The sequence below is a fragment of the Rattus norvegicus genome, chromosome 18, assembly GCF_021556685.1.
Source record: "Rattus norvegicus strain SHRSP/BbbUtx chromosome 18, alternate assembly SHRSP_T2T, whole genome shotgun sequence".
Lineage (NCBI taxonomy): Eukaryota > Metazoa > Chordata > Mammalia > Rodentia > Muridae > Rattus > Rattus norvegicus.
This window is the reverse complement of record NC_141551.1, coordinates 75262432-75274784: the sequence shown is the minus strand read 5'-3', so window position 1 is coordinate 75274784 and position 12353 is coordinate 75262432. Positions and strand designations below refer to the sequence as shown.

Sequence of the window (12353 nt, the reverse complement as noted above, 5' to 3'; positions counted from 1 at the left end):
TTCCCACTTACGTCATTCTAATTGAAACCAAACACCACATATAATAAGAAAACACTACAGCTTGGAAAAGCTAAACAGAACCCAATTTAATACAATATACCAATGGAGGAAAATGGATAGGAAATATCGTTACATTCTACATTAATCTAATAGACTATCTTGTAAACAAAATAGTAAGGTAACACCTCAAAAACAGAATTTATCCACCAAGAGTGTACAGTAAGCCTACAGTACACTGTGGATTTTCAGTTAGCATAAATCGTTACTGAAAAAAGTCACAACATTTTATGGTTATATTCAATGTGGCAATTTCTATCAGTGGGAAAATTAATGTAACATGGATCTGGTAATTCATATACATGACAAAGATGTATGGTTGTATTCTGTACCCTAATTCATGTACAATTAATCCAATAAGGTAACACAGAGTGGTTAGTTTTCTATTTGCTTCAACATCTCCACAGATTTTTTAAAACTTGAACTTGTCAACAGGTGTTTGCGCTTTAATATATTGACTGCTCCATGCTTATTGTTGTGTTGGACATACGAGAACATATGTAGAAAGGCCACATGGAGTTTCTTGTTGAGAGATTCTGATACTCTGTAACTCTGCTGCTCAGTATTTCAACTGATTGCCTGTAGTTGCTGGAACGTAGGGAACGTCGCTGGCAGGTGGTGTTGTTGCAGACATGGTGGAAGGCGTAGCACCGTGCATCATGGGTACTGTCGGGATAAAAGCCGGCTGCGGAATCTGCATGTTAGCCAGAGCCTGTTGGCAGTGGAAAACACTGGGGTTATAGACTGGAGTGGCACCATTGACCTCGTCAAGCTGACCTCTTTGGTATCAGCCGAAGTGCACCAGGCGGCAGGGCCATTGTATTGGCAGCCGAATGGTTCATCTGGTGATAAGCTGCCCTGAGTTTGGCCTGCAAGTGGGGTGGGTGAAAGTACTTGCATTTCTCCCGGGAGCATTGGCCTTTAATGTAATCCATACAGATTGTCACAGTATTATCAGTGACTTCAATCATGGAAACATCCGTGGGGTGAGCACAGCGGCACTCGCTCTCCCCATGGGTACAGTTTCCATGCTGAAATTCACGGCAAACCTCCAGTCTATCCGTACGAGGTGGTTTTGGACCAGGAACTCCTGACAGTGCAAGAGGTGGGTTTCCAGAAATCAGTACCGGACCATTTGGAAAAAGATCAGCAGGAACCAGGCCCATCCCAGGATGAGGTATGTAGGTTGGAAAGCCATGGTAGGATTAGCTGCAAGTGATGGATTCATAGGAAAAGATACAAGAGATGACATCTGAGCATTCTGAAGCAAAAGCTGCATCTGCTGGGCGAACATGGCTGCGGCAGTCTTCTGTTGAATCAGATTGTTTCTCCCATTAATTTCTAGCTGCGACTTTAAGTGGGGTGGAGGGTGGAGGTACTGGCAGTTCTCACGAGTGCACCGACCCTGACCGGCTGCAAGAAGGGACTGACAAGGTCATACCTTTTAATCCTTCCCCCAAAGTTCTACCACCTGGGGTCAATGGCTCAAATATATGATCCTATGGGGGACATTCTCCCTCAAACCACCACAGGGTAGTGAATAGTTTCTTACTATCTATTTCTTGTGGGACACCAAGAGCAATGACAGTAGTTTATCTAGTTTTGGGTGTTCTGGGTGGTAGGGCTAAAATATTTTTTGTATGTGCATGTAAGGGAGTATATTTCTATCATATTTCCTTCATTTTGGTTGATTCCTCCTCATATACCTTTATCCTGCTAATCCCTGCCCCTTCTTGCTTAACTATTCTCTTGCACAGTATTCCCTGTCTTTATTTTTATTATGCTTACATTCTACTGTCCCCTTTCCCTTAAAGCATCCCCCATCAATGGCTCTTTCTAATTTCCTGGATTCCAAACTTGCTCCAATTAAAACACACAAAAGTGAACATTTGAGGCTATAATGTGCACATCTGAGAGAATGTGTAGCTTGTTTTTCTGGGCGTGGGTTACCTCAGGAAGAATAATTTTATACCTGTAAAATTTATAATTTAATTCTTCTTTGTAGCTGAATTCTATTGTGTGTATGTAGCACAATTCATTGTCTGTTCATCATTTGATATGTATCTAGACAGGTTCCATTTTCTAGCCATTGCCAGTAGAACAGTACCGAACACAGATATGTATCTATCTTTGTAGTAGGATATAGTCCTTCGGGTATATGCCCAGGAGTGGTGTAGTTGAGACATATGGTAGTTTAATTTCTGTTTTTTTTTTTTTTTTTGGTGAAACTTTCCAAAGTGGAAGTTTCCCCTTCCACCGACAGTGTATAAGCATCCCTCCTTCCCACACCCATGCCAGGATTTGTGGTCATTTGTATTCTTGGTGTTAATCATTCTGATTGGGGTAAGATGAAATCTGAAAGTATTTTCATCATATTTCCTTGATGACTAAAGATGAAGACACCACTTAAACTTTTCTCTATCCATTCATAATTCTTCATTTAAGACTCTGTTCAGTTCTGTTCTACTGGGTTGCCCTTCCTTCCTTCCTTCCTTCCTTCCTTCCTTCCTTCCTTCCTTCCTTCCTTCCTTCCTCCCTCCCTCCCTCCCTCCCTCCCTCCCTTCCCCCCTTCTCTCTTTCTTTTGGTGTTTAGTTTAGTCTCCATTTTCCTTAGCTTTCTGTATATTCTAGACATTAGTCCTCTGTCAGATATATACTTGGCAAAGATTTTCTCCCATTCTGTGGGCTGCCTTTTCTCTTGATCAACAGTTTCCTTGTTGGCATTCCACTCTTGGTTGTTGGATCTGTTGTTGGACTCACTGTTGGCACTAGAATCCTATTTAGAAATCTGTACCTGCACCTGTACGTTTACGTGCACACTCTTATTTTTCTTCAGCAGTTCCACAGTTTTAGGTCTTACGCTGACATCTTTGATCTGTCTAACTCAAGTTAATCAATAGCAGACACTTATGGATCAGTTTAATGATCTTATGTCAACTATTAGTACATTTCTTAGAGCACATTTGGTTTTATTCTTCAAATCTATCTGTAACTAAACTTCAGATTTTGGAATGTCTTAAGCCTACCTTTCCATGAAATAAATGATAGGAAACTACATTAAGTGCTTAGTATAACCAAAAAGCTGAATGTTGATAGAAAAAAGGATACACTTTTTTGTTTATTAATAATAAAATGGCAAATTTGATGTGTGGAAAAGTTAGTTATAAATGACAACTTTATCTGATATGGATACAATGAGGTCATCAGAAGTAAAATAAAATGTTCATTTTTGAGTTTTACCTTAATGCCAATTATTGGATCTATTTTCTTAACTTGTCATTATTTCTTTCAGTTACATAAAAGGAAGTTTTAACTAATAATTGACATTAATTGTATTAGCTTCTAACTTAGTAATCTTCAAAAACCTTATACCACAATTAACTTTAGAGTATTTAAAGATGCTCTCTTCAGTTTTCCTGTGGGAATGCATGAAGGCAAAGGATGAAAATAAATTTACTTGGAAGAGCATTTCTATATTTAGTGATTTATTTGTAGATGCAGTTAGCTCTTCATATAACGGTCCATATGCTAACATTTCACGTGAAAATGTAATCCTAAAGCAATGAGATTGGCACAAGCCTGTAGTCTCAGCACTTGGCTGGTGGCACTCAGAGAATCACAACTTTGAGGTGAGTTTGGGCTACACAGCGAGACCTCATCTCAAAAGGCAAAACAATAACATTAAAACCCAATGAAATATCTTTATTGATCCCAATACATTTCTTTCAGGAAAAGACTGAAAAGAGGTGATATTTTCATGAACACAATGAATAGGCTAAGGATGAAATAGTCTTGCTTTGTTCATAGAATTTCAGGTAAATATTTTAGTTTTTTTACAATTGTTCCTCCTCTAATACCACACACACACACACACACACACACACACACACACACACACACACACACACATGCACACTGAATTTAAATGATTTAACCCTGGCTTATAAATTGTGAGAACATCTGGCCAACTTTCCTTATTCATTTGCTTCCAAATTAGCAGATTAACAGGAGAAATAGAGCATTATTTTCATCTCAGGAGAAGTGTGTGCACTTCCAAGCATATTTGGATCTGAGTTGCTGTACTTACAGTGATCACTTCCAGCCTCATTCATTTTCATACACACATTCTAAACAGCTGATAATTTTTCATTGGCAAATATCCTATATTTTATCATCTATTTATCATCTGATAGGGATGTAGGCTGTTTCCACTCACTGAGTATTTTGAATAGAACACCAACAAACACGGAAGATCAGATATCCTCCACACGAGGATATGGAGTCTTTTGGGTGTATATCCAAGATTTTTAGAGCTGGACTATGTGGCAGATGTATTTTATCTTTTTGAGGATTCTCCACACTGATTTCTAGATTGTAGTTACCAGTTTATAGTCCACTAGCAGAGAAAAGGGGGCAGAATAACTGTAAGAACCAGAGGTGGTAGATGAATACAAGGAAAGAGAGTTTTTCTGTCACAACAGGACAATTGCACATATGGATTTACAGTGGTCGTGACAGCTCACACAGCTCAATCCAGACCAAAACCTCAGTATGAACAGGGCATGTGCTTGAGGTCTTATCTAGCGGTGGAACTGCTGTTAATGGTTAGTTGGCAGGAGCAAGAGAGCTTGCTTTCTTTAGAAGTGTGACTCGTGCTAGAACCTACATGTTCTAGTCACAAAGCTATGAGTAAATAGACAGCACTTAGGGGAATTGATGAAATGAAAAAATGAAGGCATAAAACTTGGGCCAGTGTGGAATAAGTGATGGATCTGGGAAGAGGAAGAGGAGGGATGAACATAATCAAGCAGTAACATTTTAGCAGGGTTTTCAAATCTTGTGTAGACAAGTTGATAATGGGGCGTTGGGGGAAAAGGAAATCATCCATGACTTTGAAAATCTCTACATGGGAAATGCTACTCTTGCCATTTCTAGGAATGGCGGGAGCCTCTTGAATTCCATCTCCTCAGATAATATACAAGAAAAAAATCTGACAAAGGCTTCTGTAGATAATAATACATTACTTTAATTCTTTTATTAAAACATATATAAAAGCAATATAGACATTTCTTATATGCATGTATTCATATTTAATTTATTTTAGATAATTTCATACTTTACACTGTATTTACATCATTTCTACCTCTGCCACTCCCCACTTGAAACTTTCTTGTGTCTTTCCAATCCTTCTTAAGTTCTTCTATAATTGTTATTGTTAATTATATAAACATACATATATGTATATATGTAAATATATACACATATATACACACATTATCTATATCTATATCTATATCTATATCTATCTATCTATCTATCTATCTATCTATCTATCTATTTATCTATCTATCTATCTATCTATCTATCTATCTATCTATCTATCTATCTATCTATCTATCTATCTATCTATCTATAATCTAGAGTCCAGTTAGTGTTGCCCATATATACAGGTGTTTAGGGATGATTAATTATAATTTGAAAAGCTATTAAGGGGCTTGCCCCTGAAAGAAAGTGTTTCCCTTGCTCAGCTGCCATTGAATGACTGCAGCTTTTCATTTAGGGGTGGATTCTTGTGAAAATTTCTCAAGCATGTTGGCATGACAACTGGTATGGCCCTTGTACAGGTCTTATAAAAGCAACTATACTGATGCTATTTCATGGGTGAAGAATCCCCGTCATGTCTAGAAGATAATGTGTGTCAGCACTTACACTTGTCCTCTGGCTTACAATCTTCATACCCCCTCTTCCGTGATGTCCCGTGAGACTTAGGTGCAGTGGTTATGTTGTCGATGTTCCAACTGAGGTTGGGCACCTCATGGTGACTTGTTCTTTGCATCTTGACTAATTCTAGATCCATGTAGAAGCCTCCGTTTTCAGCAAAAAAGTTTATTTGATAGGGATGAGGGCTACATTCTACTATGGGTATAGGATAACTATTTAGAAAATAATTTGAAGGTATACTGGTTTAGAAAAAAAATGGCAATGGTAGATTTTCTTCTAGAGTCTGATGTCCAGCCACAATTGCCTACTATAGAGTGGGCTTGAAGTCCAATTATGTATGCTGATTGCCTCTAAGATATAAATACTATTATTGCACAATATCTTACCAGGGCGGTCATTGTTATGTGAAGCCGGCAGGACCTTTGCATCATCATTTAACAGTTTGAATAGTATCTTCTGATAGTATGAAAGCTGCTTCTTGGGGAGGAAGATTATAGATCAAACCATCATTTTTATTTATTTTTTTTCAGTTTTCATTCACTTTATTTATTGAAGATATTTTGATTCCTTTTAGTTTTGGGTAATTGTATGTTAATCGTCTATGAATACTCATGCATATAAGTAATTTTAACTCAATCATTTAAAGAGATTTTGTAGAGATATAAGTTATGTATCTATGATCTCGCCCTTATAGATGTATATTTCAATGTTAAGCACATTTATAATATTGTGGTCTTAGCTTCTCACTGAATTGCTCTGTGTGACCTCAAACTAACTCTAGCATCTGTTCTAATTTTCTGGCTCCTTCTTATTCTCTGGCTTGTTCTGTCTTAACCTGTGTCTAGATTGTTCTCTTTGCAACCTGTCTCTGTAAAACCGTCCTGTTAAAACTGCCTTTGAACTTCGTGAATTGAACTGCCATCCACTGAACGGCTGTGAATCCCAACAAACTGAACTGCCATCCACTGAACGGCTGTGAACCCCAACAAACTGAACTGCCTTAAGTAGCCCCTCTTTCCTGTCTGTTCTCAGAAGAGTTGGGTGTATCCTGTTTAAACTCATTCTGTCAAATCTTTCTCTGATTTGTCACTTTGTTTGCTCCTCAAACAAATCCTTTCTTCTTGGTGCCTTGAGAATTACTAAAGACATGTGTTAGTTCCTGTCATCTTGTTCATTTTGTGTTATTTTTATAAACCTCTTTTGATTTACTCTCCTGGAATTATTTATTTCCTGTCACATCTTTGGTGTATTTAGCCTTCTCTTCAGCATAAAGTCTTGCTTTCAGTGTCTTCTGTACAGCAAGTTCAGTAGTGGTAAGTTCCTTTATTTTGTCATGAAAAGTCTTTATTACTCCTTCAAGTTTTAACAGTTTTGCTGGGTATGATAGTCTGGGTTGAAATGTGTTCATTGTGAACATGGAATTTATCTTTCCAGCTCTCTCTGGCTTTAAATATTTCTATAAAAAAGTTTTATTCTGATAGACTTGGCTTTTTAAGTGACTTCATCCTTCTCTTTTGAGGTTTTCACCAGCTTTCCCCTTTAAATCATTGGCTGTTAGTAGTTTATAACATGTTATGGGGAGTTTCTTTATCTTGCATATTTGCTGTTATGATGCTTCATGTTCCCGACTGAGCATTTCTTTCTCCTGGTTTAAAAAAATTAATTTTATTTATTGAAAGTATTTTCTAAGTTTTAATAGGGGCACTATTTTACTTCTTCTATGACAGTAATGTGAAGGTTTGGTCCAAGAGCTCCCCGCACCCCTGTTCCATTTTTGCATATTTATTATTGGTCTTTGCCATGTGATCAAATTCCTCCATCTTGTCTTCTAGCCCTAACACTTTGTTTTCCTCACAATCCATTCTGTTAGCGAGGATTTCCCTTGTGCTTTCCATGCGGTTTATTGAACTTTTAATTTCCAGCTTCAGTTTTTTTCTTCAGCAATTTCCTGTATTGAATTAGTTTTTTTGTAACTTAGTTTGAGTATTTTATATAACTCGGTTCTTTTTGTTTTGCTAATGTGCACTCACTAATTGTTTGTTTTTAAAGACACAGAATCATTATTTAAATTCTTAGGCCAAAAGTTCTTTTAGTTTATTCTTATTGGGGGCAATTACTATTAGATTTGTAATTTTTGGAGAAGACATAACATCTTGGTTTTTCGTATTTTTACTTCTGCTTAGACTTGTGCATCTGGACTTGATTTGTTGGTAGACTTTTCCCCTTCTCTTTGATATATTTGATTTAAAATTAAACTTTCCTTTTAGTGGAGGCATTTCCAATAACCAGGAGATATTTAAATCTTGGTGGACTGGTATTAAGGGGCAGAGGCTTCATCTCTAGTCTTTCTCCAAGGGTCAGGTATTATCTTGGGTCATCTGGAGTCATTTCTGTGTCTGCAATATTCCCTGCAGCTGTGGAACTCTTGGCTTAAGTGGGAGCTTTATCTTGGTTTAGATTCAAGATCCACTCATTACTTCTACTGGGAGCATGAAAGCACTGGGGAATTTGGGATTCTCCATGCAGCTGTAAGTCTTTCCATTGGTTCAGGTCTGTTCCCCCACCTGGGTCCACAGCTACCTCAGAGCTGCTGTAAGAGCTACAATTCACCGTGAGCCTGCAGATCTAACTCTTGCCCTATTTTAATGATATTTGCTGTCTACTGATTTGGGTTTGGATTTTTAAAAAAAATTTTCCCAGGGCTCTAAGTCGTACCATTGAGTTATTTACCTGAAAATTCTCTGATTTCTTATGTTTATATGCTGTGATCATCCATCTTAAGACTACAGCAGGTTTTGGTGTGTTGCATTTTCATTTAATTATAGTGAATGAGAGAAATTTCCTTCTTGATTTCTTTGAAGACCCATTGGTTATTCAATAATGTGTTGTTTAATCTCTACAACGTTGTCTGTGCTCTAGCATTTCTCTTGTTATTAATATGCATTATTATTACACTGTGATAGGATATATAGGATTATTTCTTTTTTTTTTTTTTGTACTTGCTTTGTGTCTTACAAGGTGACCTATTTGTGAGAAAGTTTTATGGTTTGCTAAGAAGAACAGCATTTGGATAAAATACTGTGTTGGGGTGTGTAAGTCCATTTGATGAATTATGCCATTTTCTGTTTAATTTTGTTGGAAAGTCTGGTAAATTCATGAGATTATGTTATTAAAGATAACTGCTACTATTGTGCTAGTTATATGATTTTACAATGATTAATTTGTCTTATGAAACTTAGAGCACTTGTGTTTGAACATGTACTTAAAATCATAATGACTCTTAACACACTGTTCCCTTTACTGTCATGAAACAGCTCTTTTTATTTTCTCACTGCTTCTGATTTTTTAATCTATTGTGTCAGATATTAAAAGACTGACAACTGCCCACTTCCTAGGTCCATTTTTAAGGGCCTCTTTTGTTTTTTAAATAAAGGGTAATAAAATGGTTCTAATTTCATTCTTCTACATGTAGACATAGAGTTTTCTTGGCACTCTATGCTGGAGATGCTGTCTTTTCTCCAGTGTGTGTGTTCATCTTCTTTGTCAAATGATAGATGTTTGCAGTTGTGTATACTTATGTTTGGGCCTTCAGTTTTGTTCCATTATTGCACAAGTTTATTTTTATGCCAGAACCATGTTGTTTTTATTACTATGGCTCTATAATATATTCTAAGATTTGGATTGATAATTTCTCCAGTACTACTCTTTTTGCTTAGGATTGTTTTGGCTAACCCAGGGTCTTTAGTGTTTCCATATGAATTTTAGAATAGTTTTTTTTATATCTTTGTGAACAGTAAGATATTGGTTTTGGTTGAAATTGCAATGAATATGGATTTTGGTAGAATGGTCATTTTCACAATCCTTTTATGTTCTTTTATTATTAATTAATTTGTTGATTCACTTTACATCCAAATTGCTGCCTTCTCCCAGTTCCCTCTTTGATAATCCCTCTCCATCCTTCTCTACTTCTCCTATGAACAGGTAGAGACCTGGCTTGGATGTCCTCCACCCTTGCATAGCAAGTCTCTGCCAGGCTAGGCCCTTCCTCTCCCACTGAGGCCTAACAAGGCAATCCAGCCAGGGGAACACATTCCACAAACAGGAAACAGCTTTAGGGATAACCTCCATTCCAGGTGTTCAGGACCCACGGGAAGACTGAGCTGCACATCTGCTATGTATATATGTGGGGCCTTCAGTCCAGCCTGTGTTTGCTCTCATTTTCTGAGAGCTCTCAGGTGTCCAGGTTTTCTGTCTCTGTTGGGCTTCCTGTGGGGTTCCTATCTCCTTTGGGGCTTTTAATCCTACTGCCAGCTCTTCCATAAGAATGCCCAAGCTCGATCCAATGTTTGGCTGTGGGTCTCTGCGTTCAACCTAGTCAGCTGCTGGGTGGAACCTCTCAGAGGACAGTTATGCTGGGGTCCTGTCTGCAAGCATAACAGAGTTATTAAAATTGCACATGGGATGGGTCTCATGTTGGGTCGGTTTTTGCTCAGCCATTCCCTCAGTCTCTGCTCCATTTCCTGTCCCTCCATTTCTTGTAGACTGGATAAATTTTGGGTCAAAAGTTTTGGGGATGGGTTGGTGTCCTTATTACTCCACTGGGGTACTTGTCTGGCTACAAAATGTGGCCTCTTCAGGTTCTAAACACCCACTCTACTGTGACTCTCAACTAAGCTTACCTCCATTGATTCTTGGGAGTTTCCTCTATCCCAGGTCTCTAGGACACCCTAGAGGTTCTCCCCTCTCCCCCAGGGCAGGTACAGATTTTCATTCATTCTTCTGGCCATCTAGCTACCTCTCCTGTCTTTCTCCACACCTGATCCTGAAACTCTCCCCATTCCCCTCCCAATCCTCCATCTCCTCTCTCACCCATTTCTCTCCCTCCATCTACCTCCTACAACTACTTTATTTCCCCTTCTGAGAGAGATTCAAGCATCCTCCCTTGTGCTTTCTTTCTTGTTTAGCTTCTTTGGATCTGTGGAGTGTAGCATGGGTTTTATGGCTAATATCCACCTATAAGCGAGTACATAGACTACATGGGTTTTTGAGTCTGGGTTACCTCACTCAGGATATTTTCTAGTTCCATATATTTGCCTACCAAACTTATAATGTCTTTATTATTTCTTTATTATTTCTTTATTCATTTTATTCATTTCTTCGAAGGGACAGCTAGGCTGCTTCCAGCTTCTGGCTATTACAAATAAAGCTGCTAAGAATGTAGTTGAAGGAGTGCCCCATTGGTACAGCAGGGCTGTTTTTGGGTATTTGCTTGCTAGTGATATAGATAGGTCTTGATGTAGAACTATTACTGGTTTCCTGAGAAACTGCTAAATTGATTTCCAAAGTGGTTGTAGTAGTTTGCTCTCCCACCATCAGTGAAGGAGTGTTCCCTGTGCTCCACATCCTTACCAGCATGCGCTATCACTTGAGTTTTTGATCTTAGCCATTCTGATGGGTGTAAGATAGAATATGAGTTGTTTTGGTTTGCATTAACCTGGTTGAGCATTTAAGTGCTTCTTGGGGATTTGAGATTACTCTGTTGAGAATTCTATGTTTAGCCCTGTACCCCATTTTTAAATTGGGTTGCTGGAGTCTAACTTCTTAAGTACTTTGTGAAATTAGGATATTAGAAACCCGCGGATCCCGGCCCGCAGCAGCTCTCTGCTCCCAGACCCGGTGAGAGAGAGACCCAACCGCCTGGTCAGGTGGGCACTCCTGAGGCTGCAGAGCGGAAGAGACCACCAACACTGCTCACCCCTGCCCACATCCCTGGCCCAAGAGGAAACTGTATAAGGCCTCTGGGCTCCCGTGGGGGAGGGCCCAGGAGCGGCAGGACTTCTGCGCCTGAGACACCGCCGGAACCTGAAGGAAACAGACCGGATAAACAGTTCTCTGCACCCAAATCCCGTGGGAGGGAGAGCTAAACCTTCAGAGAGGCAGACAAGCCTGGGAAACCAGAAGAGACTGCTCCCTGCACACACATCTCGGACGCCAGAGGAAAAAGCCAAAGACCATCTGGAACCCTGGTGCACTGAAGCTCCCGGAAGGGGCGGCACAGGTCTTCCTGGTTGCTGCCGCTGCAGAGAGCCCCTGGGCAGCACCCCACGAGCGAACCTGAGCCTCGGGACCACAGGTAAGACCAAATTTTCTGCTGCAAGAAAGCTGCCTGGTGAACTCAAGACACAGGCCCACAAGAACAGCTGAAGACCTGTAGAGAGGAAAAACTACACGCCGGAAAGCAGAACACACTGTCCCCATAACTGACTGAAAGAGAGGAAAACAGGTCTACAGCACTCCTGACACACAGGCTTATAGGTCAGTCTAGCCACTGTCAGAAATAGCAGAACAAAGTAACACTAGAGATAATCTGATGGCGAGAGGCAAGCGCAGGAACCCAAGCAACAGAAACCAAGACTGCATGCCATCATCGGAGCCCAATTCTCCCGCCAAAACAAACATGGAATATCCAAACACACCAGAAAAGCAAGATCTAGTTTCAAAATCATATTTGATCATGATGCTGGAGGACTTCAAGAAAGACATGAACACACTTAGGGAAACACAGGAAATCATTA

At 39.3% G+C, this 12353-nt stretch overlaps 1 pseudogene; it reads right to left on the bottom strand.

The window, feature by feature from the left end:
* Positions 1–507: 507 nt before the first annotated feature.
* On the bottom strand, positions 508–1487 carry Mbnl3-ps1 (muscleblind-like splicing regulator 3, pseudogene 1; annotated as a pseudogene).
* Positions 1488–12353: the final 10866 nt, after the last annotated feature.